The sequence below is a fragment of the Cupressus sempervirens genome, chromosome 5 (assembly GCF_028749045.1).
Source record: "Cupressus sempervirens isolate cs-2001-9-10 chromosome 5, ASM2874904v1, whole genome shotgun sequence".
Classification (NCBI taxonomy): Eukaryota; Viridiplantae; Streptophyta; class Pinopsida; order Cupressales; family Cupressaceae; genus Cupressus; species Cupressus sempervirens.
In genome coordinates this window covers 521,839,911-521,866,531 of record NC_143122.1, presented here as the reverse complement: position 1 = coordinate 521,866,531, position 26,621 = coordinate 521,839,911, and the positions used below count along the sequence as shown (strand labels likewise).

Genomic DNA, 26,621 nt, shown 5'->3' with positions numbered 1-26,621 from the left:
GATAAAAAAAAAACTATTCAACATTTTCTTTAGAATTACTTAATTTTATGTTATATTTTTAAATTTCTAGTATAATTATATCGATATACTAAGAAAAAAATATTTATTTTTCATAACCTATATGATAAACAAGTCATAATATATTGGTGAAAATTTATTTTTCTAATTGTAATTTTTATTTTAGATTTACTTTGATGCATATATCTTACATGTAATGGCTAGTATAGAAGTAATGTGTTTTTCAATAAAAAATAAATAAATTTATTTGAACCTTGACTAAGCTATTTTCATATATTATGCCAACTTATTATAGTAGATGCTTCTATGTTGGTGCAATGTGATTATTCTTCCTCCTATCATGATGATGTGCTAGGAAATGATCAAATTTCAAATTTGACTCCTTTATTAGTGTATGGTCTCTTTAATGTATACATGTTGTAAGACCCTAACTAGTACAATATTTTCCATGTATAAATATGCATATGATTCAAGATACCACTCATTTTCTTGCATATAAGTAATATTACACTGTCTTCTATGTATATAAGGCCTTATTATTTTCTATGCTAGGATATTTTTCAAGAAGTTTATTCTTGATTGTATCATCTCTTATGAGCTAAAATGATGAATAATTGTACTTAATTATTTTATTATTGTCATGTAATTCTCTAGGAATTTTAAGGATTCATCCATGTCATCTAATAGTGTTATTTATTTTCATGTTCCTTCATCATCCATTTATCTTTTACAGTAAACTAGTATCACTTGTGATTCATTTTATTCATTGTATAGAATGAGATTTTCCTTTAGTTGTCTCATTGATAATATTATATTTAACTATAGAACACCATTGCTTATCATTTATGGTGTGTAATGTACATAAGGAGTTATTCATTTCATATATTCATCTCTTGTAGAAATGATAGTGTAGGATATTCTTGATTCAACTCGATAAGCTTTCCTAGTTTTTAAGTGACTCCTACTTCATACTATTATCATGTAGGTGAATATATTTAACAAATAATGGTTATGAAAAAATAATGTATTTTATCTACTAATTTGTTTAATATAGTGATATATAGTATTTCATCTATTTAATTTTACCATAAAATTACATAAAGAATATAATAAGATTCATAAGTAGGAGATACTATTGACAACAAATCAAATATTGATATTACTATAAGGATTCATCTATGTAGTTTTTTGAGTCCATCTCATTGAACCCAAGTTTTAGGACTAGCGAATCTCAAGAGACCATATCATATGGGAGTACATAAGTGTCCTTAAATATGTCTTCAACAACTAGACTAGATTTCTCAATGCATGAAGGTAAAATGTTAGGAAATGATAAAGAGAAATGTTGTTGAGAAAATATAAATTCAATTAATGGTAGAGGTAAGGTCACAACATTGGTCTCGAGAACAACACATAATTAGTGTGACTTGACTATTAGGAATAAATATTTGGTTAGCAGTTATATATGTTGGTTATGTATTTTCTTGATGAAAAAATTAATCATTGATGACAACATATGCTTATATGATCATGACAGACCAAGTGTAATGAAATAACTTGCACAATAGAAGAAATAATATGAAATATTATATAAATACTTGATAATAACTAAGAGTTCCACTTCGAGGGGGCAACCTCTAAATATCTCCAATAAGAACACCTTCACAATATGATGTTGAAATAAGACTCACAACCTTTTATATATACCTAATTATGATTAGGTTGAATAGATACAACCCTACATAACACCTAGGCTGACCTACCTACCTAAATAATAATATAATAATGATAACATGACTTAAATAAGGATTAAGATAGCCATAAGTTGACTATTCATAACCTTATATACACCAATATTAAGGGTGTAGCATGCCCCCTCTCTTGAAAGAAGCATTTTCCTCAATGCTAACCAAGTGTGGGCTCTTTTGAATGAACTCATCCTCCCATGTGGCCTTTTCAGCTAGTAAGTTCTTCCTTTGGATGAGATACTGAGTCAAGGTTTTGTTCCTCAGCTTCTTTGTACATGTTTGAAGAATGCACCCTAGTTCCAAAATTATTCTTCCTTCTTCATAAAGTTCTGGTAGTACTATTTGAGTAGGGATATTCTACCTAATTACCTCCTTCAAGTAAGAAAAATGAAAGATTGGATGTATCTTTGTTGTTGGTGGCAACTCAAGCTTATAGGAAACACTACCAATCTTTTGCATGATTTGGTATGGTCCATAATATCTAAGAGACAACTTATTATTCTTTTTTTGTTGATTCATTTAGATTTGTTTATAAGGCTACAATCTGAAGAAGACCCAGTCCCTAACTTCAAAATTTCTTTCACTACAATGTTGGTCTGCTTGTTGTTTAATTCAATTTTGTGCCATAGCTAAATTCTCCTTGAGTCCTAAAAGTACCTATTGTTGATGAAGCAAGTGGTTCTATACTACCTAAACTCTTGGTGGTGCCCCCTTAATTGTGATGGAAGGAGGATGATATCCATAAAGTGCCAAAAATGGAGACATTTTTTATGAGCTATGAAAAGAAGTATTGTACCACCATTCTGCAAGAGGTAGCCAATCTACCCATTGAGATTGTTTTTCTAAAGTGAAACAACGAAGATATCCTTCCAAACATTTATTAACAACCTCAGTTTTCCCATCTAATTGAGGATGGTATGAAGAACTATAAGCCAATTGAGTACCCAAACATGAGAATAAATCTTTCCAAAAGTGACTAGTAAAGATAGGATCATAATCACTAATAATAACCTTAGGTGTACCATGTAGCTTTTGGACATTCTCCAAGAAAACTTTTGCCACTATACTTGTTGTAAAAGTATGTGATAATGCAATAAAATGTGCATATTTAGTGAGGCGATCAACTACCATGATGACATTATGCCCTTTAGATTTGGGAAGCCTAGTGATGAAGTCCATTGATACCTCTTCCAAACATTGGATAGGAATAGATAAAGGCTGCAAGATGTTTTAATTGTTCCCCCCATATTTCTTTGACAAACCAAACATTCAGCCACAAATTTTTGAACATAACCTTTTAGCCCTTCACAAAAAAAATCTTTCTTGACCCGATGATATGTCTTCAAAAATCCTATATGACCACCAATTGAGGACTCATGTAGTTCTTTGAAAATATTGTGTTTAAAAATGGAATTCTTGTAGAGATACAAGTGCTCTTTATACCAAAGAATATCCCCCTTTAAACAAAACTTATTTGAATTGCTAGGGTCACTTTTTATTTGTTGGATGAGATTACTTGTTGCAAAATCATTGTTCTACTCTTCTTTGACTTCTACCACCCAATTTCTTGTAATATTGAAAGGGCACACAATAATGCTTCATCTTTTTCATCCTTCTTAGAAAGTGCATCAGCCACAATATTTTCCTTCCCTTTCTCGTATACAATTTCAAAGTCATATCCCAACATATTAGTGACCCATTTTTGTTGCTCTTCTAATGATAGTCTTTGTATCAAAAAATATTTTAGGCTGTCATGATCTACTTTAACCTTGAAGTGTCAACCCATTAAATAAGGCCTCTATTTTTTAACTAGATGAAAGATTGCTAATATTTGACCCGATGATATGTCTTCAAAAATCCTATATGACCACCAACTGAGGACTCATGTAGTTCTTTGAAAATCTTGTGTTTAAAAATGGAATTCTTGTAGAGATACAAGTGCTCTTTATACCAAAGAATATCCCCCTTTAAAAAAAACTTATTTGAATTGCTAGGGTCACTTTTTATTTGTTGGATGAGATTACTTGTTGCAAAATCATTGTTCTACTCTTCTTTGACTTCTACCACCCAATTTTCTTGTAATATTGAAAGGGCACACAATAATGCTTCATCTTTTTCATCCTTCTTAGAAAGTGCATCAGCCACAATATTTTCCTTCCCTTTCTCATATACAATTTCAAAGTCATATCCCAACATATTAGTGACCCATTTTTGTTGCTCTTCTAATGATAGTCTTTGTATCAAAAAATATTTTAGGCTATCATGATCTACTTTAACCTTGAAGTGTCAACCCATTAAATAAGGCATCTATTTTTTAACTGCATGAAGGATTGCTAGCATTTCCTTTTTGTAAATAGGTTTGAATTGATTTTTACCTTTTAATTGATGACTCTCAAAAGTAATTGGTCATCCTTCTTGTATGAGAACTCCTCCTATCCCATTTCCAGAAGCATCACATTCCACAATGAATTCCTTGGTGAAGTTTGGAGTGGCAAGCATTGAAGTCGTATACATAGCCTTCTTTAATTGAGCAGATTCATTCCAATGAAAAAAATCCTTCTTCAATAGAGTGGTAAGGGGTGCTGCTATACGACCATAATTCTTCACACATCTTCTATAGTGTCTTGTCAATCCCATGAAACCCCTCAACTTCTTAATAGTTTTTGGAATAGGCCATTCCATGATAGACTTAATTTTGTTAGGCTCCACCTTTTATCCTTCATGTGAAACTATGTGTCCCAAATACTCCACCTCCTTCAGACCAAAAGCACACACTTTGATGGCTTAGCATAGACTTGATGATCTTTTAGTAATTGTCATTCTTGATCTACATGGTGCAAATGTTCTTCCCAAGTCTTGCTATAAATTTATATATCATAAAAAAAAACCAACACAAACGTTCTCAAGAACTTTTTAAAAATAGAATTCATCATATTTTGGAATGTAGATGGTGCATTGGCAAGATCGAATGGCATCGCCAAAAATTCATAATGACCCTCACGAGTTTGAAATGTTGTCTTACAAATATCTTCCTCCTTAATTTGAATTTGGTGATAACCTGATCTAACTTGTTAAAATACATAGTCCCATTTAATTCATCTAGAAGATCATCAATGACTAGAATAGAAAACTTATCTTTAATGGTGTACTTGTTGAGCACTCTATAATCCAAACGCATGTGCCAAGTTTCATCCTTATTATTCACCATTACAATAGGTGAGGAGTAAGCACTTTGACTATGCCTAATAATTCCTACCTCTAGCATTTCCTCAACATTTTTTTCTATCTCACATTTTTGTATGTGTGGGTACCTATAAGGCCTGATGTTTGGTGGTTGGCTCCCTGGAACTAGTTGTATGGCATGGTCATGATCCCTCTTTAGGAGGAAGTCCTTTAGAAATATCTCCAAGAATCACTGGGTGATGATCAATTATTGCTTGTAAATCTGGATGAGTAAGACAATTAGATTGAGAGACTTCTAATGAACATAATTGGGCCATAAATCCATCCACACATTTCTTAAGAAGCTTTTGCATTTGATGAGAGCTTACCATTTCTGGGGATTTTTCCTTCAATCCCCTTATCTCCACTACCTTTCCTTTTGATTGAAATTGCATGAATAGTTCTTGGAAGTTCATCTCAATTGTTCTCAATGTAGTAAGCAATTGTACTCCCAAAACAATATCCACTACACCCATAGATATTGCATGCATTGGGGTATAAAGTTGATAATCTCCCATGGATAATTTAATGCTATGACACTTCCTTAAATAGCTAAATGTGCTACCATCTGCAATCAAAACCTAAAACTCTGGGGCTAGATATATAAAACAATTTAGAAGAGTTGCCAACCTTTTTTTAATGAAATTATGAGTACTACCTGAGTCGATCAACACTCTTACTTTCTGCTTCTGTAAGAAATCCACTACTTTGAGAGTTTGCGGTGCACTGAAACCTAAAAGTGCATGACAAGAAATGACTGGTTGAGAATCATGTGATTCCTCACCCGACTCACTATCCTCCTCTGATATGGGTGCATCCTCTTCTTCCTCACTTGGACCTTCAATATAGAACAATTTCTTTTCACCACATTTATGTCATCGACTATATTTGCTATCACAATTTAAAGACAACCCTTTTGCTCTTTTCTCCTCAATTTTTTGTGGAGTCAACCTAGTAGGTTGAAGAAGAGAAGGTGTTGAATATCCTTTTTCTCTTGTCACATTAGCCCCTTGCTTTCTAAGAATCAAGAACTTCTCTTCTACCCTGTGTGCCAATATAAAAGACTCATTTACTGAGTTGGGACAAAATATGTGTACCTCATGTTGAATGTGATCCTTGAGACCACCCAAGAATAAATCATTCAAGTTCTCCTTTGTAATTGTATCCACTCTTAAGGATAGATTTTAGAATTTTTGAATATAATCCTTAACTGATCATGTTTATTGAAGCTTAGCAAGTTGGCTAAAGAAGTTTTTTATCACACTATTGTTATATTGTGCTTGGAGTTATTTTGTAAAAATTGACCATGATATAGTGAGACCCTTTTTCCTCCTATGAGTACAAAGCCAACGGTACCAAATTAATTGATCTGGTTCTAGATATAAGGAAGCCATCATGACCTTTTGTCCATATGGAATTTGATGTACTTCAAAAAAAATCTCCATTTGATTTATCCATGTTACCTTTAACATATCCACCTTTGGAAAACAAATCCTAGATCCCATAGGATTAATAAAATTTGTGTCATTATTAGTCAACTTGAAGGTTTCACCTCGATTGCTTGAGAACTCCTTCCTTGTTTCATTTATATAGGTTCTTAACATGTGTTTGCATATCTGATATATCTCCTCATAGGTCACACATATCCCTCTTAACCTCTTCCTTTAACTTACTAAGTTCCTTATTGAAATTACTATCCTCTGCTTCTTGCCAATCTTGATCAGAGGATTTCCCTATTGTGGTAGCATTCTTGTTGCCTCTTGTTAAAAGCCCCATCATGATGGAAACCAATATTTTTGAAATAAATCACAAAAATGAAATGTAAATTCTCTAATTTATTTATTTACTATAACTTACTAGGGCCAAGATACCCTTAGTTAGAAAAAATCCCAAAAAAATTAGCAAATTTGCTATCTTGAGAGAGAATTTTCCTAATTTTGCAATATCTTGTTTTTTGTTTTCAATTTCTCCAAGCTTTGAAATTAAGGCTCCTCTACTATGTATTCAAAACTCCAATACAAGTTATACTCCAATTCGGCAAGATGTGAGAGATATGAACTCAATAATTGTGTAGAAATAGTAATTCTACAATAGTTTCCTCAGATTTGCTCCAATTCCTCTAAATTTTGGACTATAGCTTCTTTAATATATGGTCTTCAAAAACCCTTTTAAAATCTTTGAAAAAATCACTAAAATTTGAAAGTCATGCTCTTCTCAAAATTGCCCCAATGTTGAGAAAAAATCTTGCCTCTATGGTGCTAAGATCATGCTTTGATACCACTTGTAATGAAATATCTTTCACAATAGAAGAAATACTATGAATTATTATATAATTACTTGATAATAACTAAGAGTAATAGGCCAGTTTGAGGGGGAATCCTCCAAATATCTCCAATGGCAACACCTTCACAATATGATGTTGAAATAAGACTCACAACCTCCTATATATGCCTAATTATGATTAGGTTGAATAGACACAACCCTACATAACACCTAGGCCAACCTACCTACCTAAATAATGTTATAATAATGATAACATGACTTAATTAAGAATTAAGATAGCCATAAGTTGACTATTCATAACAAGCTATATATTAAGGGTGTAGCATAGAGATTCCATGTATTGTAGGGATATTATTGGTACACCAAAGTTGGCACACAACAAGTTAAGTTATGTGAGCTTAGGATTATTTTCATAGATGAGTGTAGATATCAAATCCATGTTTTTTGCAGTTTATTTTCATGATATCAAGGTTTAGAGATTATTCTAGAAAGGTCATTGAAGTGTAATGTGTGATATGTTTTACTAGAAATTGACTAGGTTGATAAAATGTGTCTCTTCATTGTAAAATGTATTAATTATATTGCAATACATGTAAACCTTAATGTCATAATTTTTATGATTCTTAAGAACATGTTTCTGCCTTATTGAGATCCTATGTAATCAAATGTACATTGGAAAATCTCTAACAATATTACCTAATTAGTTATTTGGAAAAGATATAAAGGAAAGATGTTTTCCTTAGATGTAAGGTGTCACATGTACTATGAATTATGAGTGTGGTCATTTGATGCAAGCTTGAAGGCTAGATAATTAGAGACAAGAATAGATATAGTTGGTAAATGGCATTAGGTTTCAAAGGAACTATTTTAGAAAGTAAGTCGTAAATCACTCAATTCACCTATTTTGAATATGTTATCTTGAAGTAATGAGCTTCATAGTTGCTAGAACAATTTAGATAGTGGGTCTAGTTATTTTCCCTATTAACCTTTAACAAGATCATACATTTTTTAAAGGGTTCAAGGTCTCCTAACATGGATCTTTCTTTAACATGGATTGTCATATTGAATGTACTATAATTGACTCTTAAAAGGATCATGTCCTTTCACAAGGAACATATATATTAGTTGTTTTCTTATGGTTTCCATCCCCACCAGGGTTTTCCCTTTGATCAAGAATTTCCATTTTCAAAAAAATTGTCATTATGTATGGTTTATGTCTTTGTGTGCTTCATTTATTTATTTATTGGAGTTAGAAATATTAAGATTTGATTTAAGATTAATTCCCTACAACTAATTCACCCCCTCCCCCAACTCAGTTGTGTATGGACTTTACTTCTTATTAGAGAATTAAGTCCTCTTTGAGAAGGAATCTTAGAAGGTTAAGGAGGTCCATGACATAAAAGGAGAGTCCAAAGTTTGATGGAGAAAACTATGACAGTTGGAAGGATAAGATTCAAACACATTTGATCTACATGGGGACTGACTACTGGTTGATTACAAAGACATGTGTTAATGTGAACAAGGAGTGATGTACTTTCATGCATATATGAGGAAAAGAAGATCTTCTTGTGTAATATGATTCCAAGAAAAGCATTGATCACTACACTTCCTAAAGTATGATTTATTATGGTAAAAGGTTTTGATATTGCTTTGATATTTAGACTGGACATACAAAGAAAGTGAGGTTATAGAATTAAACATCTAATCTAGAAAGTACTAAGATGAAAGAAGATGAATATGTAAGGTTAAGTGCTTAAAGGATCATTGAGATTGTCACAAGTATAAAGAGCTCTAGAGAAACTATAACAAAAGATGAAGTTTTCTACAAGATAATGAGATCTTTGACACCTTCTTATGATAACAAGGTAAATGATCTTAAAGAATTTATCCCATCTATAAAATATTTTAAGTGAGATACTTAAATTGGAAAATTGCAGGATTTTGAGTCTAGTAGATTGAGATATTATTTTCCTAGAGTTAAGGCTTCTTATAGAGATAGGTGTGTTTAATGATAAAAGAACACTAAAAAGAAGTGCAAGCACTAGTGCATACTATGCGAGAGATCAAGAAGAAGTTCAAGAAGAAGAAAATAAGATTGATGAGTTTTTTTAGGGTTTGCAAAAAGGAAACCTATAGGCAATAAACTGCCTTTTGTTCATTGGCATTGTAAGGAGTTTGATCATTTTTCTTTCAAAAGTCCAAAGAGAGAGCCAAAATTTAAACATAAAAAACCTTCCAAGTCCTAAGGATTATTTGTATGCAAGCAATGATGAAACTGAATTTAAAGAAATTAACTTTCTAGATAGTGATGATGAAGATAAGATGGGATTTGTCTATATCAAGGAATAAATTCATGTTAAAGAATAAAAGGCATTTGTATCAAATGTTGAGAAAAATAAATATGAGTGGATAATAGAAAGTGGATTTTCACATCACATGATAGGTGAAAGATATTTTTTTTTTGAGTTTAATAGATATGATTGTTGTGTAGTTAGATTTGGTAACAATGCACCTTATCCTATTAAGGGAAAGGAATCCATTACCCTTGAAGACTAACACTAAATAAGTATATATTTTTGATAGCTCAAAGCATAACTAATTTAGTGTTGGGCAACTTGCTAATAAGGGCTATCATCTACATTTCACTACAAAGACATGTGCAGTAAAGGAGAAACATGAAAAACTGATTGGCATTGGTACAAGAACTAGATGCAATATTTTACAATTAAATCCTACTAAGTTCAAATATTTGGTTGTAAAAGTGGATGACTGATGCAGGAGCATCCAGAGGTATAAGGGTAATCCTATGTCACCCAAAAAAAAAAAAAGTACTTAGACTTAGTTTCTGTTTCATGTGTTTTCATTTTTGGATATCCATTTGGGTCAAATAAAGGTTCCAACTCTCATAGTTCCACTATCAGTGTTCTGGGTTAGAGTTTTTAATCACCTTGGGATACATGTAAATGCTGAAAAAATAGGAGTATGTAATTGAGCCATCATTTTGGTGAACTAGAAGGTGTAAATTGGTCAAATGATTGTCATTGTAATTTAGAGCATTCCAAAAAAAGAATCAGGTCAAAAGGCTACAGTTTGAAAGTTATCGCAATTTTTCAATTTCTGGAGACATCCTAAGAATGCTTCAAAGTCAGGTTAGGGGCATTAAATGACCTCGAACAGGGCCCAAAAATGGGGGACGAGTGAAGCTGGTCCATAGGGCTATAGAGCGCTTCGAGAGCTTTCCGAAAATGTAAACAATTTGTCAATCAGAGCTACGGTTCAAAAGTCATGCCTCCCAGAAGTTCAGTTGCCATTTTTAGATTCGTCTAATTTTGCGCCGACTTCTAATGTGACTTCTAGAGCCTTCTATTTGGTCGGTGGATGCCTACTAGCACTTTCTAAAATGTATTCCTAATCCTTAACCCTCTAGGGTCTATTTAAGAACAGTTTTGGCATTGTAAAAGACAGTTCGGAGTGGAGTTTGAGAGAAGGTATTGGGAGAAGAAATTATCTCCAATTTTATGCTATTATAAGCCCATAGGGCCTGTTTTGGAGTCTGTTTCTCTGCACTAAGTGTACTAGCATATTTTTATAGTTAATAAAATTTTCCCTTTCTTGTTGTGTCCATTCTATGCTTAGGTTGTGCCCCCATCAATGACAATTGGTTATGGAATAGAAGATTATGTCACATAAATTTTGATAACATAGAAAAAGTGGGTAACTCTAATGTTTTAAGAGATATACCAAAGATTGTGAAACCTTATAACATGATGTGCAAGGAATGTGTGATGGCTAAGAAAAATAAGTGTACTTTTCCTAGTAAGACATTCACTACTTTAGAAAAGTTGAAAATTATTCATAAAGATGTATGTGGTACTACAAAGACTAAGACTTTATATGGTGAGAGGTATTTCATTATCTTTATTAATGATTATATTAGATTAATGTGGGTTACATTTTTAAAAGAGAAATTCAAGGCTTTTTAAAAATTAAAGATATTCAAGGCTAAAGTTGAAAATGAATCTAGTATAAGAATCAAATGTTCGAGGTCTGAAAGAGGAGGAGAATTTACTTCTAATTGATTTAACTATTTTTTATGAAGAGGATTGAATTCATAGACAAATTTTACCACCTAAGACTCCATAGTACAATGGGATGGTAAAAAGAAGGAATAGAATAGTAAGTGAAGTAGTTAAGAGTGATATTGATTGAAAGTAGAGTAGTACATGTCCATTGGAGAGAAGTAGTTACCAGTGTAATATACACTATGAATAGAATTCAAATTAGGCAAGGAACATGTAAGACACCTTATGAATTGTGATTTGGTCATACCCCTATAGTAAATTATTTTAGAATTTTTGGAAGTGCCATATACGAAAAGAGAAGATGATATAGGGAAGCTTGATCCTAGAAGTGATGAAGGTATCTTTTGTGGTTATTCTACTAAGAATAAGGCATATATATGTCGATCTGATATTTAAGAAGAATGTTGAGAGTACAAATTTAATGATTGATGAAAGATTTTAGAGTTTAAGAGAGAGTATTTGATTTGATTTAAATGATAATTCAAATTAGGCTAGTACAAGTTAGAGACAAGTAACAAATCAAAACACATAAGAAGAACAATTATTTAATTTGGAAAATGATAGTTAGGTATAGATTGAAGAAGACCCGATTTAAAAGCAAAAAACACCAAAATATATTGCAAGTAATCATCCTAGAGATCATATCATTGGTAGTGCTAGCAGAGGAGTGATGAAAAGAGGTAAGATAAGAGAAAAAAATTGTTTGACTTCACAAGTTGAACCTAAAACTACTAATGAGGCATGTAAAGATGAATGTTAGGTAAATGTGATAAAAGAAGAGCTTGATCAAATAGAAAAAAATGATACATGGGAATTGGTCCCTAGACTTAAAGATAAGAATATTATGGGCACAAAATGGGTATTTAGGAAAAAAAAAATGAACAAGGTGATGTTGTGAGGAACAAAGAAATATTAGTGTGTACGGGTGATTCACAATAAGAAGGTAAAGATTTTTTAAGAACGTTTTTCTCATGTAGCAACATTAGAAGTTGTAAGAACATTTTTGGCTTATGCAACTAACAAAAATTCAAAAGTGTAGTAGATGGATTTGAAGTCATCTTTCTTGAATGGTAAACTTGAGGTAGAGGTATACATTGAACAATTGATGGTTTTCCATTGATTGAAGAAAAGGACATGGTATGCAAGTTTAGAAAATCAATGTATATATTAAAGAAAGCACCTAGAGTTGTATGCTAGATTAGATAATAAATTACTAAGTTTGGGTTTTAAGAAAGGAAATACAGATAGTAACATATATCTAAGAAAAAATCTTGATGGATTGAGGTATTTGTTGATGGTATTATTTATTATGGAAATGAGGAAGGAAGTAATGAGTTTTCTCATGAAATGAAAGATGAATTTGAAATATCCATAATTTCTAAGATGAAATATTTTCTAGGATTATAAGTAACACATATTAAAGATGGAATTTTTATATCTTAGACTAAGTATCTTAAAGAACTATTAATGATATTTGGAATAAAAAAATATAAACCTATTGGAATACCTATGGTGATTGGATGCAAATTTTCTAACAAAGATGAATCACCTAATGCTATGCAAACAAGGTATAGATCTATAATTGGTGGATTACAATATTAACTAGACTCATTCAAGGCTAGATATTTCTAATGTGGTTGGGATTGTAGTGAGATTTGCAGTAGATCCTAAAGAGAGACACATAACAGTAGTAAAGAGGATTTTTAGATATTTGAAGGGGATAGATCTAATTGTATCAGATATTTTGTCTTATGTTATGAAAAATCTAATGATTTCACATTGCTTACATAGAATGATATTGATGGGTAGGGAATTTGATGATAAAAAGAGTACAAGTGTTGGAGAATTCTTTCTTTGTGGAAGATTGGTATCTTGGTTGAGTAAGAAACAAGATTATGTTTCATAATCCACAATAGAGGAAGAATGTTTTGCAACAACTAAAAATTGCAAGATTATGTGGATGAAGAAAATGTTGAAGGATATTGGTATTATATTTTGTGAAACTTATATTATGAATTGTGATAACATAAATACACCGAGTATATTAAATAATATTTTTTTACATTCAGAGACTTAACATATTACAATTAAGTATCATCTTCTAAGAAAGAAGGATCTAGAGAAGGAGAAAAACTTAGAGATATTGTGAGTATAAAGGAACAAATTACAGATATATTTAGAAAACTATTGGATAAGGACACCTTTGAGTATCTCAGAGGCATACTTGAGGTAATGTCCCCACCTAGAAAATAATAGATGATTCAACATTGCATTAATCCAGTATAATTAAAGAATAATTAATACACCTAGGTGTAATTCTTGGTATTGTTCCTTAAGAGGAGTGGTTGCAGTAAGAACTCTATAGTAACAAAAGACAAAATTATTATGTAATAATTTTTTATATAATAATTGTTGTTGGGACTTGATATGGTTTTGGTTTTAGATTGGCTTGACCCAATGTAAGTACTTTGATGAGAATTACATTAAAAGGGATCACTATAGTTGATATTTGGCATATCAAAACCTTTTTCCATTACTCTCAAAGGAGGAGAGACTCAATGAAAAAATAAAAGAAAAGGTATATATAAATAAAAATGGGAGAAGAAAAAATAGAGGAACCCAATGAGGAGATTTTTAGGAAGAATGTATATGTTGAGGATATTCAAAATAATTGTAAAGGCTATATATGCTCTGGATATATAGAAAATTGCATCTAGAAGCCTATTATTGATTGATGGCTTTTCATCATATATTGGCATCAACTCCAAAGAGTGATATTTTTAGGAATACAATTTTAATTGGCATTTGGATATTTTGGTTACATGTTGTATTGATGATAGGTGTTATCATTTATGAAAACACATGCTTATGTGATCATGAAAAATAGAGATTATGTATATTGCAAGGATATTATTGGAACAAAAAAATTGGCACATAATAGGTCAAGTTATGCGTGTGAGCTTAGTATTATGTCAATGATCTTGAAACATGGTTGAAGACATGTTCATGATGCTATGTTCATGATAGCAAGGTTTAGATATTATTCTAGAAAGGTCACTAAAGTAAAACATGTGATATGTTTTACTAGTAGTTAGCTAGGTTGAGGAAATGTGTTGATCTTCATTATAAAATGTATTGATTGTATTGTAATGCATGCAAAGCTTAATGTAATATTTTTTATGATTCTTAGGAAGGTGTTTATGCATTAGTGAGGTCCTATGTAATTAAATGTCCATTAGGGAAGCTGTAATAGGATGATCTAATTAGTTATTTGAAAAGTATAAAAAGGAAAGATATTTTCCTTTGATGTAAGGTATCATATTTACTATGAATTGTGGGTATGGTCAATTAACTCAAGCTTCAAATTTGGATAATCAAAGTGGAGAAGAGATTGAGTTTGTATGTGGTATTGGGATTCAAAGGAACCATATTGACAAGAAATTTGTAAATCAATTAGTTCACCTATTTTGTATATCTTATCCTAAAATATTGATCTTCATAGTTTCTAGAACAATTTAGATAGTGGGTCTAGTTATTTTCCCTATTAATCTTCAATAGGGTTGTAAACCACTTACTTTCATATGGAACATATCTATTATTACAATATCTTGTGGGTGCCATCCCCACTATGGTTTCTCCTCTGATCAAGGGTTTCCCTAGTCAAAAGATCATAATTCTATTATGCATGGTTTGCTTCTTTTTGTTTTTCATTGTTTTATTAATTGGAATTGGAAATATTAAGATTGGATTTAAGATTAATTGCTCACAACTAATTCAACCCACCACACCCCACCTAATTGTGTGTGGACTTTTCATCTTAACATTGATTTTGCCTCAATAGGCTTTGTGAATAAAGAGATTGATACTCCATATAGTGCCTACTTTAAGGCTAGATTTCATGGTTACGTGATTTGATTTAGTGGTACTTGGTTACCTAATTTGGTTGATACTATTTACATGTTTGGATTATATATTTGATGAGTTACTTTATACTTGGATATTTGATGTGTGTGTGGTTTTTTTTTTTATGAAGATTCTTTGCATACTTCATATAGTGATTTTAATTATTTTCATGATGATAATTATATGTATGATTTATATGTGGTTTTATGATTACTTACCCCATACTTGCATGTGTATGGTGTACATGTATGTTTTACTTTATGCTTGACATATATGATGTGGTTGAGGGAGGGAGTTTAGTCACCTTCTAGTCAGGGATCTACATGATGTACAACTCCCTACTATTTCTTGTTTAGTTTAGATATATATGCATATGTACATGTTCGACTTTTATGCAAATTAAAAAGTACTGAGCATCGACTTCCCTGAATTGCTAGGATGAGTATGCCCTATTGTAAAATCTTAATGGTAAAAGAGGGGAGATAGTTCTTAAGTTCAGATCCTAAACCTTAGCCAATTAACGTAAGATAAAGGACAAGTATCTGATTTATTTACCTTTCTAAATTTGTGGGTATGTTGTGATTTTCAAGTATAATTAAATAAGCCAAAGAGATTATTAAAAGATTTAATCAAACAAAAAATTATAAAGAAAAATCTATTTAATTATATTTAATTAATTGAGAAATTAATTAAATATAAGAGTTAAAATATAAGATTTAATTTAAAAGACTAAATTGACGTAGTTGTATTTGACAATAATAAATTTAGAAGTTGCATTTAAATAATGGACTTTGAATATTATTATTAGTTAAATTAATAAATATATTTATGAAAACTTCTTACTTATTAAAATAAATGAAGTAGAAATAATTTAAATAAGGTTTATTCTAAATAAAGGCAAAAAGCATGTGCAAAGGAATGAAATAAATTAAACTAATTAAATTCTATTTTAAGGAGAGTCATTTGCATGTTCGTAAATTGGAAACCCTAGGTAGTGTCAAACTGTTTATTAAGATATTTGAGCTCATCTCTAGGCACAAGTTTTGGAGGAGCAATTTTGGAATTGAAAGGCAAGATTTTTCTGAAGGTTCTAGGTAGCAAAATTTATGCAAGCACAAAGTAATTACTAGGTTTATAGCATTAGATTGAGGTAGGGTTTTGTCGAACCATTGTAGGAAATCTCTCGAAAACATTTGTCTTCTTCGTGTTTGTTATATTGATTTTTCTTATTGGAAACGTATTTCAATTTAAAAATCCTTCTTGGTAAATTGATTGTTCTCCATTACTAAATCATCCGTGAAAAAAGGAAATTGAAACCCTTAGTAAAAAAGACTTGCATTAAAGAGAATTAATTCATGGGTAGGGTTTGAAATCAAGAAAAGTCTATTGTTTTATAAATTTGATTGGTTACAAGTAATTTCCCTATTAGATCTATATAAAAAAGTTAAAATATATATAAATTTTATTACCATAGTAATAAAATTATTATAGTGGTAATAGCATTTATTTTGTTGGGCAATCTTGTTTTAAATTTTTTTTTTTTAAATATGGGAAAACATGTGCTTTGTGGGGGGGGGGGGGGGGGGCGAAGGGCACCACCTCCCCAGCCATCATCACCCCTTACACGATTGAGCCTGCCACATGGTAAACTTGTTGTCATAGCACCAGGTGTATTGTCCTAAGGTTGCAGCTAGCAAGACAAATGCGATAGATTAGCCTACGAGCTTTAAAATAAAAAAGGTAAAGTTTATTTATTTATTTATTATTTAGTTTTTTATAAAATTAGTTACTGTTAAAAAAATTTAATATATGGTTTAAAATTATAAATATTATTTACAATAAATTTAGTTTTTATTTAAAATTTAATTTATTTTGAAATATAATTAAGTTTTATTTTATTTTATTTTAGTTATATTTTAATAGTATTAAAATGGATTTTTTTAATTAAAATTGAATTTAATATTTATTAAATATATTTATTACTTAATTTTTATAATTAGACTTTTAAAAAATATTATTAAATGGAAATCATATGTAAAGTTTTAAATAAAATAGTTTGTTTTCTATGTGGATTATTATTGGACCCTAACAAATATATAGTTTTTAGCAAACATAGATGCATTAAGTTATAAACATGAAACTTATATTTAGGTGGAAAAATGGAAGAAAAGAACGAAAATCTAGAACAAGTTGGAGAAGGGAGGGATAGCGAGGTATATTGAGAATCCATGCTGTGATAAGGAGATCACTAAGCTCATGGTGAATACCTGGAAGGATGGTCGTGTTAAAATTGATGGGGTTTCTCATCGAATCAATGTGGAAATGATAGCTCAAATCATGGAGATACCCATGGAGGGGATTAATTTTTACAGGGATAAGAAAATGTCCACCAATGCAGTTAAAGATTTTGTAAAGAATGAGGAAGAACATAAGCATTTAGTGAAGGTTGAGACATACTATGAGATGGAGTCGATTAAAATGTTGTGGAGATATGTTTTAAGAGTTGTTATTGAATACATTTTCTTGGACACTAGATTCGATAGGGTCAGAACACACCACTTTGTTCTATTAAATCATTTTAGGCATGACATAAAAATTTCTCTTCCATTTTATTTGTTTACCTCGATGAGTAAGGGCATTGAGGGTTTTAAGAAAAAACCCACTGCAAACCCAACTCTTAGGCTTGCTCTTGTTGGTTTATGAGTATCTAAAGACTCAAACGAGGGGGGAACCTTTAGGCCATTATAGGGATGATTCACAGGCCATGGGGAGTTTGAACTACTCAGATTCTAACGATGTTCAAACTCTTAGCTTGGAGGAGGAGGAAAACACCTCCTTGAAAGGCAAGAAGTCTAAGGGGGGAGAGAAAATTCCTCCTCCCTTTAGTTATGTTCCTAGCATAAAGAGCCCTTGGGGATTAACCCCCAATCTAGTGAAACATGAGGAAGAGGAAATGGAGTTAGAGGAAGAGAAGAAGGGGGAAGACAGTGGGAAGATGGGAGAAGATACGTCTATTCAGTCAAGGAACCCCAAAAAGAGAAAGGCCGAGGAGGAGCTATAGCCAGAAGAGAAAAAAGATTAGACCCTAGAGGCTTCGGGGTGCTTACCTTCTATCTCTCCATCTCTAGAGATTAAGGATACTTGGTGGAAGAAAATGGGGAGATAGCTATGAAAGATAGAAGGAGGTTGTGGAGAAATTTCAACGCCCGAACAACGAAGATGGGGATTGTTAGGGAGAAAGTGAAACTGCAGGTCCTGGAGGATATAGAAAGAAAAGCCCACTTCAATGAGCTCATAGACCTTGCTTTGGTGGCAATTTCTAATAATGTAAGGGAAACAGGGCTCAATCTACTTAACAACACCAAAAATAGCATGATAGACAATTTTTGTTCTATCAAATGGTTGTTCCATGAGATTGAGGCGCTCAAGGAGAAAAGGAATTTGGAGGAAGGCCACAGGACGAGCAGTGACCAAAGTCATCTTACCAGCCAAGAGGATCATATCTCAAAGGTTGAGAAAAGGGTGCAAAAGATGGAGATATCGAACCAAAACTTGGCTAATCAAGTGATTGCAACCCTAAACATTCTGAATGAGAACATCAATAGCCTAGATGAATCGCTAAAAAATGTAGGAATTGGTGGGGAAAAGGGTGAAAAGGCCAGCTCGGACTTCAGGAAGGCTAAGGGTGAAATGAAAGAGACCAAGGGCCAGGTGGAACAAACCAATGACTCAAATCAAGAACGTGCAGGTGTTGAGATCCAGAGCGCCAATGAGGAAGTAGAAAATCAACAGGATCCAAATAGTGAGAAATAATTGCCAGTGGTCTATTTTTTTCCTTCATTCTTTATTTAGTTAAGTGTTTATGTGTCTACTGGCTACATGCCAGTCTTTTGTTTCTAGCTTTTGTTTCCTTGCCGCGAGCCTTTTTTTTGTTCTGGCTTTTATAGGCAGCTGCATAGGGTCTTGACTTTATTTTGTATTATTATGTAAAAACTTTTGGGTTTAAAGATCCCTATAAAACCTATTTTTCTTAATCAAAAACATGAAACTTATATTTTGATCAATATAAACTTGAAAACCTTTATCAATTGGGAAAACTTAAAAAATGAAAACTTGAAAATTTATTGCAAATCAATTCTTATGAAATTATAATGAAAACTAAAATGGTTCAATAAATTCACTTGTTTTAAATACTTATTAAGATTTTGTGTTTTATCTTGTGATGGATTTTCAAGAAAAACTAGTAGTTTGGCCAAATAGGAATGTTACCAGAGGCTTGGTAAGTAATTTCTTTATGATTCTATTATGTGATGTTGTTTTGTCACAATTATTTCATTTCCAACCAATTTTTAATATTCATGTGTTTATGTGAAGAGATCGAGTTTTCCTTTGTAAGCTCTTGTGTTGTGATTTTCTTGGCGTAACCTATGATGAGGTTTTGATCAATTATCTATTGGTGCTTTCCAGTTACTAGTATAGGACTTAGGTGGATATTGTAATTTAATGAGATGTACGAACTTAGGGTAGGCTATCTATGTGTATGTTGGTAAGTGGCAATGGAGGTTGGAGCTCTAAAGAGGCTTCCTAGGTAACCCATTATAAGTTGTATTAATAAGTGACAACATTTCATTAATGGGGTTAAAATGAATTAACAAGAGTCAGTGTATTACCTCACCCATGCCTTGAGTGTTAGTATAGGATAAGATGGGAGTAGAGAGGATGCTTGGTTGTGACCTTGCTTTATTAGTATGTCTTATTTTTAAGAAAGGATACTGATGTCACATCGAGTCACTAGGCGGCCAGATTCTAGAGAGACTGTCAAGGTAACCTTAGAATTGTCTCATGTGATGACACTTTCCTACATGCATATTAAATTTCCTATGTGTCTTGCAACAGCCTCTTGGATTAGATGTTACTTGTTCTCTTAAAACCTTTGAGATAGATTATTATTAAGATTCCTTGACCTAAATTTTTGTTATAACTTTTGGATTGTTATCCCTATGGGACTTAAGATTATCTCCTCAACACAGTGATAGTAGGTCATTTAGGTTCCACAAGGTTAGGTGGTAGGGTATCTTATATCATTAAGATTCGAAAACTAGATGTCGGTGATGGATTTACCTTGTGTAGCTATTCTATTCTTCTTAACTTGTGATTATGTTATATGGTCATATTCAGGTATTTTTGTACATTGGTTATTTGAGATCCCACAAGATATTGTATCTTTATGATGTATATTCTTTTAGCATTTCATATTTTGTGACTTGTGCAGAGGATGATTATGCATTCTTAGTTATGCCATTTGGCATGTTATGTACTTGTATATTCTTTCATGTGTTTTTGTACATGTGGTTATTGTATGTACTTCCTTCTTCTTAAGGAAGTGGTTCATCAAGCCATACTTATTAAAACTTATGTGTGTGATTCAACATTATGGAACCATTAAGAGATGTGAATGTTGTTGAATCGCTTATTTATTTATATGAGTTATTGCTTCCATTATGCTATCTTTTGATTATTTTGATCTTCCAAAAAAATTGTTTGGAAAACTTAGTGATATTATAGGTTAATTTATATTGGGTTCCCTAGCGTGGCATTACATCTAGTATTAGAGCCAGAGTTTCTACATTGGGAGCTTTAGATATATTGGAACACCACTAGATGACAACTATTCTACTAAAATAAACTTAAAAAACTATACTTATATATTAAAACTTGAATAACTTGAACTCCAGACTCGAATACTTAAACATAGAAAAAGGAAAACTTAAATAACTCTTGATTTTTTATTTTCAAAAATTGTTTCCTTATTATTATGCTTTAAGATATCATGTCTTTGTTTACCTTGTTGGCATTTGGTTCTTCTTCTTGGATGTTATAAGAAGATGGTGTCTAAGACTAGATCATCTTTTAGGGGTCATAGTGAAGGCTAGGGTAGAGGTCATGGAAAAGGCAAACATGATAGCCCTCCTCTGACTCACAGAGAGAGTCATATTCAAGAAGAGAATAGGGAGGAGAATAATGGAGAGAAGCATGCAAGTGCTGAAGAACCTGGTATTAAGCATCTATTGAAAATTATTCTAGAGAGCCTAGCTAACAAAGAGAGAGTTGAGCAAGGAGAGTCACATCATTCAGGAAACGATGAAAGACATCAATCTTGGAGTTTGGGGAGAGGTCATATATGGGATAGGCTAGAGACTATGAAACACAATCAAATGAAGGACCTCCTACAAGAAAGTGTAAGGCTTTCTTAGGAGTTGGTACTAGGTATGATGCAAAGAATTGGTTGATCACATTGGTTAGATGTGTTGTGATGCAAGACTTTGACGCAAATGAAAAAGAAAGGTATGTCATTACTCAACTAAAGATATTTGCAACAACTTGATGGAAGATTGGGGAGAAGAAGCCAGATCCAGATATGAGGAATGTCACATAGGAGTTATTTCTAGAGAAATTCTATGAGTTCTTCCCTAAGGAGTGGCGTCAGTAGAGAGAAGATAAGTTTCATAATCTGAGACATTTTACCCTTACTATTGTAGAGTATGAGCTTAAGTTCTTTGAAGTCATGCCCTACGTGGGGATTAGTGATAGTTCACCACTTATGGTACAACACTTTATACAAGGACTAAATAACTCTTTCATTGGGGATGTGAAGATATTCCATTGTAAGATCCTTAAGGAAGTGGTTCATCAAGCCATACTTATTGAGTAAAATGTCACTTTAGGACATGGTGGTTTTGTGGGTGCACCTGCTAGTGGACATTCACCATGAAGGTCCATGGTCACATGAAACTAGGGTTCAAGTAGTAATAGGAAGTCTCCTTCATCCAGAGGCAATCAACAATAGCAATAGGGAGGATCTTATCCTCCAACACCTCTGGTAAGGATGGTTTGTACTCTAGGGATTCTCATTACTCTTAACGCAATAGGCACAATCAGTACAACCAGGAAATACAAGGTACTCATTATTTTGCTAGTGAGGGTAGCTTTTAGCAGTCCAACACATCTAGAGTGCAGGGAAGTTTTGTTGGAGAATGTTTTCAATGTGTACAATACTAACATAAATAATCCCATTATCCCCAACGAGTTCTCAGATTAGAGATCTATATAGTTTTAGAGCCCATGGTTGGAAATATGGGTAGATCTCAGATGATGGTTGTAATGGATTCTTATTCTCCTACATGAGGAAATGGGACCCACACATTGAGTGTTCAAGCTTTATCCTTTTTGTAGGCTTCTAGAAGTAAGTCTAATTCTAGGGGGAGGATGTAGTGCCTACCCCTAGTTTTCTTTAATGTTATATTGCCTAACTCTGTTAGGCTAGCTTTCATGGTTATGTGATTTAAAATAATAAAAGTTTATTTTAAGGAGAATTTTTTACATGTTCATAAAATGAAAACCCTAGGTAGGGTTAAACTCTTTTATTAAGAGATAAGAGCTCATTTCTATACATATAGTTTTTGGAAGAGCAATTTTTGAATTGAAAGGTTAGACAAGCCTCGGCCGCAGCGTGCTCGCCACCTGACACTAGAGGCACCTTCGTTGATCCCGCCGCTCAGCTGGTGTCTCTGCTTAGATCTGCCACCTCCTCCAAGCCTCCATTGGTGCTTTTTGTTGTTGATCTGCCCGACAGTCCAGTCGACACAGTGAGCAAACATGGCCGTTTGAACAGCTACCATGTGGACGATCTCCACCATCAACAGTTTGATCATACAGTCAGTGCCTTGTCAGCTCAACGTCAGCAGCAACAACCATAGTGCGTGTGACACATGGCAAATCTTCCATGTGGCATGTTGTCAAGTGGCCCCTACCATGTCAGCCATTTTCCATGTGGCTGCCACGTAGCATCCTTTTTTGCTGCAACAATGGTTTAGCTGTCAAATTTAAAGCAGTGTTTTGCTGATGTTAGCATGATGTCATCAGCATCTTAGCCCTTGCACCTCTCCAGGATCAATTTTTGACCTACTTTCAGTTTTTTGGCCACAACTTGAGCATACAGAGGTATTTTTCCAATTCGAAAGAAGCGCGAAAAAGCTGGTCCCAAGACGGAGACTTTGGTGTAGGTATTTTAAGGTTTTGATGCTTTTACATTCCCCGTTTTTTCAGTCAAAGTTTGAAGTTATGTTTTTGACTCTAGCAAGCATATCTTTTGTATCCCGTGCTCATTTTTTGAAAACTTTATATTTTTGGAAAGCTGGTTCTGTCATCTTTTCAGAAATGTGGTCCTTTTTCTTAGTTTTTGGCCCATGCTCTTTCTATCATAGTTTTGGCATTTTTTTCTATATGGTGGATATCTTGACTGTTAACCATAGTGCGTGTGACACATGGCAAGTCTTCCATGTGGCATGTTGTCAAGTGGCCCCTGCCATGTCAGCCATTTTCCATGTGGCTGCCACGTAGCATCCTTTTTTGCTGCAACAATGGTTTAGCTGTCAAATTTAAAGCAGTGTTTTGCTGATGTTAGCATGATGTCATCAGCATCTTAGCCCTTGCACCTCTTCAGGATCAATTTTTGACCTACTTGCAATTTTTTGGCCATAACTTGAGCATACAGAGGTATTTTTTCGATTCGAAAGAAGCGCGAAAAAGCTGGTTCCAAGACAGAGACTTTGGTGTAGGTATTTTTAGGTTTTGATGCTTTTTCATTACCCATTTTTTTAGTCAAAGTTTGAAGTTATGTTTTTGACTCTAGCAAGCATATCTTTTGTGTCCCGTGCCTGTTTTTTGAAAACTTTATATTTTTGGAAAGCTGGTTCTGTCATCTTTTCAGAAATGTGGTCCTTTTTTTTAGTTTTTGGCCCATGCTCTTTCTATCATAGTTTTGGGATTTTTTCTATATGGTGGATATCTTGAGTGTTTTAGGCCCGAGGATCGTTTTCCTGGCATGGATTCTTTTGTTTTAGGTTGCACTATCTTTTGTATTAGCTTGTTTTCAGTTTTGATCATTGTAGCTATTATTTTGAAGCACTTTTATGTATCACACTAAGATAAAGTGCCACTTTTGCATTTCGGGGGTCATGAACGTTGTTTTTGAGTCAGTTGTACATGCACTATTTTCATAAAGCACCATGGAGGGGATAGTTGTTTGCTGGTTTAGGCATTCTCCCTTTGTCAAGTGAGTGTCCCTTCCAAGACATTAGCCCCATGTAGTGTTAGTGTGACCGTGTCTTTATGGGTGTTTATACCTCTTCCCCTCTCTCATCGTTCTTGGTTCTTCTGTTGGAGACTTTAGCCCACCTTCTCAGTTGCCTGTCATCACACCCTGTTTGCATTAAGGGGGGGTTATGCTGTTGTTCTAATGCATCCATGGTTCGATGGTTCATTAGTGTGAGCTATGTATTTAGTGGTTGATCCTATGTACAAGGCGATTGCAGTGGCTGGCTACCTATGCATTTCGGTGAGATGGGTCATCTACCATATAGACACGCTCAATTCATTCCTTCTTCCATGGTGGTACTTCAAATCACTAGTTTGGTAGATTTGCGGCTTCTTCATGCTTCAGTGATGCTTCTTCATGATCACTCTTTGTTCCTATTTTAGAGAAATATTCCCTAGTTGGAGGCTTCTTCAGTTCTTTACTAGGTTCTTACCTCTTTTTAGGGGAGGGTTTTTCCCACATGGTTTTCTCTCTTTTCCCATTTTCAGAGGTTGCATTCTTTTTTTGCTTTGTACATGGGTACCTAACATGGCCTCGTTGCTGGGACCCATTCTGCATTTCTTAGTTTGTGAGCTTAAGGCATTTCCCTAAGTTTCACTTAAGGGGGGTGTTAGAGTAAATAATTAATTTACTAATTATTTATTCTATTTACTTAAGCTTACTTAGGTAAATGCATTTATTTATTAGTTGTAGTCTAAGAGTTTTTAATAAGTTGTTGACAATACGAGAGTTTTTTCTCTCCTAAGTCATACTTATCCTCTTACATTGTTCGAGGACTTTCCACCTTATGTGGATGCATGCTTAGTTGTCACACTTATCTCCTAGCATCTTCTAGCTTGTTCTAGGAGATTCCTAGAGCTCTTTATATTCGGGCTCCCTCATTGTATTTTCATCACATTCAGCATATTGTAAATACATATTTTCTTGTGTTTTCAATACCATTTTCTCTCTTATGTCTATTTAGGGTTTTTCCCTTGCGCTGCGCTCTTCCTTCCTTGGCTTCTCTTTGATAGGTTGTCGCATACAGGTGATCTTGGGCATCTTCAGAGTTGGATTTCGTCAGCTCCAACATGGTATTAGAGCCTCCCTGCTGCTGCTTTGCTGAAAGTTTTTTGAAGCCATGATTTGAAGTCACAAACCCTAGTTTGTTTGTGTATTTTTTTTCAAATCAAGAGGACAGTGAATTTTTGGAGCACTTTCAGCCTAAACGAATAATCCCATTAGATCTGGAAGGCCGTTTACAGTTAGGATTCATATAAAACTTTTCATTTTTGGAGATAAAGCTTCGGGAGGCAAATTTTTTTTGTTACAGGCCCCTGTCGTACGGTCGTACAAATGCAAAGCAAAATTTTTAAATATATATATATATATATATATATATATATATATATATATATATATATATATTGTGCAGGCTACGTTGCCGCGGCACCACCCGGCAGCCATCGCGGAGCCGCCCGCATGCCAGTTGTGCCCTGTTGCTCTCGACAGAACCACTCACACTTTGCCCAGCCCCGACCGTGGTTCACTCGCCACCCGACACTAGCGGTGCCTCCGTTGATCCTGTCGCTCAGCCGATGTCTCTGCTCAGATCCACCACCTCCACCAAGCCTTCACCAGTGATTTTCGCTATTGATCTGCCCCACAGTCCAATCAGCACAATGAGAAAATGTGGCCATTTGAATAGCTGCCGCGTGGACGATTTCCACCATCAACAATTTGATCATATAGTTAGCGCCTTGTCAGCTCCACGTTAGCAGCAACAGCCACAGTGTGTGTGACACGTGGTAGGTCTGCCACATGGCATGTTGCCACTTAGCCCTTGCCATGTTACAAAGTCAGCCATTTGCCACGTGTTTGCCACGTGGACCTGCCACATGGCGTGCCACGTGGCATCCTTTTTTCTGCGACTATGGTTTAGCTGTCAAATCTAAAGTAGTGTTTTGCTGATTTTAGCATGACATCATCAGCATCTTAACCCTTGCACCTCTCCAGGGTAAGTTTTTGACCTACTTGCAATTTTTTGGCCATAACTTGAGCATACGGAGGTATTTTTCTGATCTGAAAGAAGCACCAGAAAGGTGGTTCCAAGATGAAGACTTTGGTGTAGGTACTTTTAGGTTTTGATACATTTTCATTGCCCATTTTTTTAGTCAAAGTTCAAAGTTATGTTTGACTTCGAAAAGCATATCTTTTGCGTCCCATGCC

General features: G+C 33.6%; 1 protein-coding gene across 4 annotated transcripts in view; it reads right to left on the bottom strand.

Annotated features, from left to right (window-relative positions):
- LOC149556995 (putative serine/threonine-protein kinase At1g09600) overlaps positions 1-26,621 on the bottom strand; it is a 289,816-nt gene that overhangs the window by 141,506 nt on the left and 121,689 nt on the right. The window lies entirely within an intron of this gene.